Source organism: Eriocheir sinensis, unplaced genomic scaffold (assembly GCF_024679095.1).
Source record: "Eriocheir sinensis breed Jianghai 21 unplaced genomic scaffold, ASM2467909v1 Scaffold854, whole genome shotgun sequence".
In the NCBI taxonomy this organism is placed as follows: Eukaryota; Metazoa; Arthropoda; class Malacostraca; order Decapoda; family Varunidae; genus Eriocheir; species Eriocheir sinensis.
This window is the reverse complement of record NW_026112224.1, coordinates 175579-184511: the sequence shown is the minus strand read 5'-3', so window position 1 is coordinate 184511 and position 8933 is coordinate 175579.

Sequence of the window (8933 nt, the reverse complement as noted above, 5' to 3'; positions counted from 1 at the left end):
CATAGAGTAGAATTTCAGTTGACTGTTGAAACAAAGTCACACATTTACTTAGAGTTAAGATGTAGTAGATGTGGAGATGTAGTAGACTGTGAGGTGTAAGAAGACGATGTCGTGACATGTCGACAACTAACAAGACGAATTGCTAGAGTTCAGATGTTATGGGTGTAACAAGACGAATTGCACATCAGAGTACCTGACTGCTGCTAGTGAATGTGTGACTTTGTCTCATCTGTTCGTTTGCAAAAAGATGTCGTGCCCATCCGAGCAACTGACTGCTGCTACATGTCGATAACTGCACAATTGATGTCGAGATCAATGTTGGATCCCAAAATAGAGTTAAGATGTAATACTCTTTCCTACCTCTAGAGTTAAGATGTAATAAATGTGGCTGAGAGTGTGGCTGTGAGGTGTAACAATTGCACATCCGAGCGGCTGTGAGGTGTAACAATTGCACATCCGAGCACCTGACCCCTGCTAGTGAATGTGTGACTTTGTTTTGACGCTCAACTGAACTCATGGATTCAGAATAGAGTTAAGATTTGATTTGAGATTATAAATTCTTCTTGAACGAGACAGAGCGATCACTTACCGTTTTCAGAATGCTGTTGCGTCGCGTCGTCCTCGCATCTTCCTTTCTTGTGTGTCAGTAATAAATATATTAACCGCTGTTGAGTTTTATTTTCTTTTAGATTTTTTTTTTTCTGCACTGAAGAACCGTAACAAGACAATTACTACGTGACGCTTCTTCAAGCTGGACCCCATTATTTTACTTACCTAAATCGCTCTTGTTTAGAGGTCGATGCTTCTTGTTTTTTTGGCATCCCTCCCAAAACAAAGGTTTAATTTTTTAGCTAGGATTTAGGGATAAAGTTAAGATTTAAAACAAATAATAACAAGCCAGGGTGACACAAATACACACACCAGAATCTTTTTTATAATGTGAAATAAAACAAATCATATTACACACAGAAATTTTATTTCTTAACCCTAGGTGGTCACGAACAGACGTGATCTGCAACAAGATCTTAACACTGACGACACACGTCGAACTATTTCATCACTTACTTCAATACGGTCATAGTTAACACCATGATTTCGTCAACAAATCCCACATCTGTAGCATTAAAGGTTTCTGTTATTAAGCCGTTGGAAAGAAGTCTTCCTGTCTTTGAAACCTTTTGCATAGAACCTTGTCCATTCAAGAAAATGAAATACGCCGTCGAAAGGATATTTTCGTCGGTCGAAATATTCACGACAATCGCGTCAACTCGTCTTGCTTTTTGTTTATTTCATCGAGTCGATTTCGCAAATCTGTCAAATCGATAGTACTCTCTGAAGACTGTGGTGGTGTTATTTTCAACTTCTCTATGTCGACTTGCTTCTTTTTTATTTCCTCGAGTCGATTTTCCAAAAGCGTTAAAATTGTTAGTCATCTGATCAACAATGTACGTTCTGGAATCTAAACTGAATGTCCGTGCCTATTCATACAATTTACTTTGCATTTCTAGCACACACGTTTGGATAAACAAATCTCCGATATCGATGAGAGACTGCAACGCGACATCGAACGGAGTGTCGAAGTCACTGGGATATTCACCGATGTTTTTTAACATCGTTTTAAGTAATTCGAGTTCTGTGTTGTTGAAATACTTCTTGTTGATTTGCACTATTTTCCAATTCACGTCATTTTTATACTTAGTCAAAATCGAGGAACAATAATCCAAGCAACGTCACCCTCGCAAGCGGTGAGTTCCAGACCCTACCCGACCATTTTTTTTTTTTTCCGCTTTACTGTGTGTATTTGCACTGTGTATTTGCACTGTGTATTTTGACTGTGTATTTTAGCACTGTGTATTTTAGCACTGTGTGTGTATGTGTATTTGGATTGTGTATTTGCACTGTGTATTTGCACTGTGTATTTTGACTGTGTATTTTAGCACTGTGTATTTTAGCACTGTGTGTGTGTGTGTATTTGGATTGTGTATTTGCACTGTGTGTATTTTAGCACTGTATATGTGTATTTTAGCACTGTATGTGTGTATGTTAACACTGTGTGTGTATTTGGCACTGTGTATTTGCACTGTGTATTTGCAGCATTGTAGCACTGTGTGTATTTGCAGCATTGTGTATTTTAGCACTATGTATTTTAGCACTCTGTGTGTATTGTAGTATTTTAGCACTATGTATTTTAGCACTATGTGGGTATTGTAGTATTTTAGCACTATATATTTGCACTGTGTGTAAGCACTGTGTGTATTTTAGCACTATGTGTGTATTTTAGCATATAGTGTGTATTTTAGCACATAGTGTGTATTTTAGCACATAGTGTGTATTTGCACTGTGTGTATTTGCACTGTGTATGAAGTTATTGTGTGTATTTGCAGCGCTGTGTGTATTTATGTCACGGGTGGTGTCGTTGACGACACACGCGAAAATGTGCCGAACGGATAGTCGTAGTTTCTGAACTCAATGTTTGAAGGGGTAACTATTGTAAACTCAATTACTATTTTTCAGGGGGTACTATCATAAAGTCAATGTATGGGGTTACTATTATAAATTCAATGGTGAGTTGGGATAATATCATAAAATCAATTTTTGATTGTTCACTGCAGATTCTGACCAACAGATTCTGAACTCATGTCTTTGTCGAATAACGCTACCGATTCTGAACTCAAAATCAGACGACCTGTACGACAAGGTCCGTGTTGTTGAGGTATAGTCGTGTCGGTATACCGCTTTAACGATGGTAACGGTATGCTAAATTTTAAATACTGGACCCCAGTCTTTCTTGTACGTACTGATGATACACATCTAACAGAGTTCAAAACACGTAGAGTTCTTTAACAATGTTTTACATTAGAGTTAGACTGAGGTATGTCGTGTTGTGTGTGTACTCAGTTGGATTTTACACCGCTTTAACAATGGTAATTGTATGCTAAATTGGAAATATTGGACGTCGTGTTAGCGTAAAGTCGGTTACCTTCCACGACAAAGTCGTACATTCACGCGTAGCTTAGCTTCCATGACAAAGTCGTACATTCACGCGTAGCTTAGCGTCAAGAACAATTACTTTCACACCTAGAGACAGATAGTCAGTATTAAATCTGAAGATAAAACGGTGTGACTTGTTTTTGTTTTACCGACGTTAGAGCGCGCGTAAGTAGTTTTTTTTTTGTGAGAATAATTTACGTTAACTGTAGAGTAATGTGATAATACATGGACGTATGCCCCGATGAATTCATTTACCTCTCGGTCTTGGCGGTCAGCTACAGATTATGTGCTGGTGGCGAATTGGTGGTCAGTCCTCTTAGACCTAAAGATTCTGTGTTGAGATTTAAATGATCAACACGATGAATGTCCATCACAATAGTGGGTACCGACTGGACCATTTCGGGTTTCGCCTGCTTGTTGCGTTGCGTCCTGTTTGTTTTCTTGGACGGTTGTTGTTCCTGTTGCTGTGTCAACCCTGTTTCAACTTTGCTAGCAGAGTCTTCCTGAGTCTCGATTTCCATGTTTGTCTTTTGTTGTTATTCTTCTTGGTGGTAGTCTTTAACGCCGAATAAGAAGTGTGATGCTTGTCTTCCCTGGATTTACACCTACATGAAAGCGTCCAAATAACGCTCTGCGCGATCGACATATTCTGCATCTTCGTGTGTCAGTAAGTACCGGTTACCCATCAGCACACTGAGATTATGATCAAACGGATGTTCGTGTTTGTTATCGAATCGGTCACGATGGATACGATGCTTCTAACAAACGCATATCTCGCTTGTGTATCTTTCATTGACAGAAGTTCTTCATAGACTATATTCTAGTTGTGTGTGACAGAAACTCTCTAGTTGAACGTGTCACACACTACAGAGTTCAGAATCGTATCTTAACTATATTCTGTTCTATCTGAATCTGTTCGCAGCAACTCTCTAGTTGTGTGTGACATTTGCATGGGTCTCTCTGCGCGCATGCAAATGTAACGTCCTTGTCGCTCAGTGCTAACAGATTCCAGACAATCGTCAAGACATGTATCTCTACATCTTGAATAAGTCGAGATGACCTGCACCAATACTATACATCTTGAATGTGTCACCCATTACAGAGTTCAGAATCGTATCTTAACTATATTCTGTTCTATCTGAATCTGTTCGCAGCAACTCTCTAGTTGCAAAAATTCTTCAACTAGAGAACAACAAATTAGACTATATTCAGAAAAAGTTCAACACGATTTCGAAGGTACAACAAATTAGACTATATTCAGAAAGAGTGTTGAACTCTTGCCTACCTGACTACCCTAGACTTTGTCGTGTGAGTCTGTACACTCCGTTGTTAGGTAGGCAAGAGTTCTGGTGCAGGTCATCTTGTTGACGACGAGGAAGTCTTAACTTACAATTGCATGCGCTCAGAGAGACCCATGCAAATGTCACACACAACTAGAGAGTTGCTGCGAACAGATTCAGATAGAACAGAATATAGTTAAGATACGTGTGTGACACATTCAAGAGGTATAGTATTGGTGCAAGTCATCTCGACTTATGCAAGATGTAGAGATACATGTCTTGTGTAGAGTTGCATTAACGATTGTCTGGAATCTTTTGACGACAAGGAAGTCTTAACTTACAATTGCATGCGCGCAGAGAGACCCATGCAAATGTCACACACAACTAGAGAGTTGCTGCGAACAGATTCAGATAGAACAGAATATAGTTAAGATACGATTCTGAACTCTGTAGTGTGTGACACATTCAAGATGTATAGTATTGGTGCTTGTCTGAAATCTGTTAGACTCTTCTACGACTCGTCGTTCGTCGAGATCCATTCTATCGATCCTCTGCCTGATCAAATCGAGGTTGGCGACACACATGCCTGTCTCGTCCTTTACGCAAGCCCGACGACGTGACGAGAAAGTGCCAAAGGCGAGGCGATGTCCGATATTTCATTCTCATCTCCTTCCGACGACACATTATTCAAGTACGGTTTGACTGGCGAAACAATAGAATACAAAACCGATCATCTCATAGTACACTCAGCTTTGGTCATGTAATTGGTCATGTAATAAAATCTGAACGTTAATTATTGTTTTATTTGTCTTACTTATCTTAAAAATTAAAACATGTGGTGGTGTATGTGTGTTCTGCTGCTTGTGTGTCTGGTCAGCTAATCGATATCAGCGATAAAACAACAGAAGAAGATTCCGTCGTACCCAGTGTCAAGAAGATACTGCAGTCTAAATTGGTTGCGAGGTAGGTAAGAGTTCAAAGCAGTCAAGTGCTCAGATGTGCAATTCGCCTTCCTGTAATTGTTACACCTCACAGCCACATCTTAACTCTCAGCCAAATGGCTGAACCACGGGAGTCTACTGTGTCAACGGACGTCAATAGAACGCTTCAAGATTTGACAAATGCTGTCAGGACAATTATTAATATCGTGTACGACAGTATTAATGTTGAAGTATTACTGTCCGACTTACTAAAGTACAATCCCGATCATGATACAATGATCTTGATAGAGCAGTTGCGTACACAGCTGCGATCTGCATTCGATTCAGATGAAACCAAAATTAACATTATAAGATCATACAACGTGCTGAAGCAAATATACGATTCTTTGGTAGAAAGAGATAGGTTGAGTCGATATTACAACCTGAAAATAAAATATAACAATATCAAAATTAAACAACTTCTCAACGCCATTAATCCTCATCTTAACAACAACAACAGAATTAAGAAACACTTGTTGGACAAATACAAAATTTCCAATCAGAATTGGTTAATGTTTTTGAGAACAAACAGAGGGGACGGTAACGGAGATTACGAAATGTCAGATGCGAATGACACGTCTACAGAAGCCGTTCAGAAATTGATCGCATTATTCCAACCTATGTTTCCTAACACGGGTAATGCTGACGAACCCGTCGCCGATCAATTATTGAATCTGCAAGTAGTCGCGTCCGATTTAGAATCTGTCGTTACAGCGTTTGAATTGAATGCCGATGCTGAGTCGTTGATGTCTAAAAAAATGTTAAGCTACTTAACGAAAATTCTATTGAACAGAGTGAAAACCATGGAACTGTTCAAAGATTATTGTTCCTCGATTTTGACTAAGTATAAAAATGACGTGAATTGGAAAATAGTGCAAATCAACAAGAAGTATTTCAACAACACAGAACTCGAATTACTTAAACCGATGTTAAAAAACATCGGTGAATATCCCAGTGACTTCGACACTCCGTTCGATGTCGCGTTGCAGTCTCTCATCGATATCGGAGATTTGTTTATCCAAACGTGTGTGTTAGAAATGCAAAGTAAATTGTATGAACATGCACGGACATTCAGTTTAGATTCCAGAACGTACATTGTTGATCAGATGACTAACAATTTTAACGCTTTGGAAAATCGACTCGAGGAAATAAAAAAGAAGCAAGTCGACATAGAGAAGTTGAAAATAACACCATGTAATAATGTCACACACAACTAGAGAGTACTATCGATTTGACAGATTTGCGAAATCGACTCGATGAAATAAACAAAAAGCAAGACGACTTGCTGGCCGCGAACGGCATCAGGTCCCACCTGCACGTTGCGGCGAATGTGCTCTGCAACTTCCTTAAAAACGATTACGTCGAAATGTTTTTGAACTCGAGTCTCATGCAACGCGGTCTCTTCGTGTCGTTCGTTTTGAACAACATTCTCTTCAGACATATTTCTAAAGACGATAAAATTACCTCTCTAAATGACGCAGACAAGAAAAATATGTTTAACCTGATCGACTTCTGCGTTGAAATTAAAAAGGCTTTTAATCTGCTGGGGCACAACAAGGCGAATCGACTGTACGGAACTGTAAAACCCGAGGATTCAGCGGAACAGGCGGACTGGGCCCTCGCACATACCGTAATTGGCGCTTACAGAAAATTGAGACACGCCTCCCTCGAAAAAAAATACTCTTATCAAAAATCATTGTATCCCAAGACGAAGCCCAATCTAAAAGAGATTCGAACTATATTTCAACGAAGCCGTAGACGCGGTTCAGAATATTTATTTCTCTTTTTCTAGCAACGTTTCCTTTTACAAATCAACGCTGAGGAGTCTCGTTTCCGACAAAGTCAAGCGACATCTCAGACAAAAACACGCATTCACCAAACACTCAGCATTGAGACAAACTCAAACATCAACACACACATACAAAATAGTTTTTTAAATTTGCTAGAACAACTCAACACTTCTTCTTCCTCATCCTCGTCCTCCTGTTCATGGTCTTCGTCGTCGACGTTTAAATTTAAAATAAAACATCTCCTTCGTTCTGACATTACTTTTTTTAAATCTAATTAACGTACATTAAATTATTTTTCAAAATTAACTCGTTTTGTCTATCTATACTTAATATTTGCTGGACGTGACAGATTTCCAATAAGTGTTTAATTGTGTTGTTGTTTGCTCACACATATTGCATATTGGTCACGGGGTCTGAAATCTGTTAGCAATGACGTTTGTTTCTTCGACAGTTTGCCCGTAGCCGATTCTGCGCCGTTCCTTTTTTGATTTGTTGCATGCTTGGATGGATATGATGCTGACGTAATCTTTAATTGTTTTGTTTTTCGTTTCATAATCCATGTTGGTCTGCGCGAGCAAATTCACGGAATGATTGCACGCACTTTTCTCAAGACTTTAAATACCAGATCCGTTGTTGGAACGGCTGCGCCGCGCGCTGCGTGCGTGGCTATAAGCTCTCGCCCTCTCTCCAGCCGTGGAGTGAACTCTGGTGAGCACAGTGCAAGTGACAAAGTCTTATGCAATTCGTCTTGTTACACTCATAGCCACAACTTTATTACATCTTAACTCTATTATGAATCACCTCGCTCTATCCTGAATCATGTCGTAGGTACGGGGAGTAGGGTCCAACATTGAACAGGTGTAGCAGCAATCAGTTATCGACTCGTCTTGTCCGGATGTAGTAGGTGACCAGTGCAAGTGATGAACTCTTGCACATGTAGCAGCAGTCCAACACTCCGCTCACAAGAGTTTAGTTGATGAGTTCACAACTGAGAAGATAAGACTGAATCTTGTCTTCACTATTCAGAATCTTCATAATGCATTCGTACGGGGAGTAGGGTCCAACTTCAATGTCTGTAGAATTGAATTTATAATAGGGGTACTATTATAAATTCAATTTTACTTTTTCAGGAGTTACTATTATAAATTCAATTTTGTTTTTTTCATGCGTCTCAGAATCGGTCGATATATAAGACAAAGTCAACCCGAGTTATTCTTGCACCGAGACACGAAATCACGGACCCCACTCGTGGCGGTCAAAGATTGGTGTTTTAGGTGCTACCTGTAATGTGATTAATAAATCTATAGTGTTATTTTATTTTATTTTTGGAGTGTGAATAAAAGGTTCGTTAGAAGTACATGTTTTATTTTAGACACTGACTCAAAGTTTCAATTCGGCCAACACGGCTTGTAGGTCGACAATTGAAGAATATGAACGATCTGTTAGGTACACTGTGTTCTAGTGTTTTAAACAAATAAAATAAAAAGAATTAGATAGGACTGACTTTGTTTTACTTAGGAATGAATTTGTTTTAATGGTTGACGATTTACATTGCAAAGGTAAACAGTAAATTCAAGTCGTGGTTCCAGAGTTGTTAAACGACGTCCGTGTCGTAGGCTCGTTGAGTGACGCTCTGCTTACAGCGTTCTCTCGCTTGCAGAGAGATACGCGGAGTGTGTGTTGTATCGAGTGGACACGCTCGCCAGCGTAATGCAATCATCCGGACTGGTCAATGTCATTTCTTTTCATAAAGTAAATGCACTTGACACACAAAGCGGTTCGTATTACGTTAATTATAATTACGCATATCTTTACCAACTTTTGTCTCTGGTGCGACATAACATTGTGTCCCTGACTGTCCACTGTCAATAACCCATGATGAAGTTAGCTCG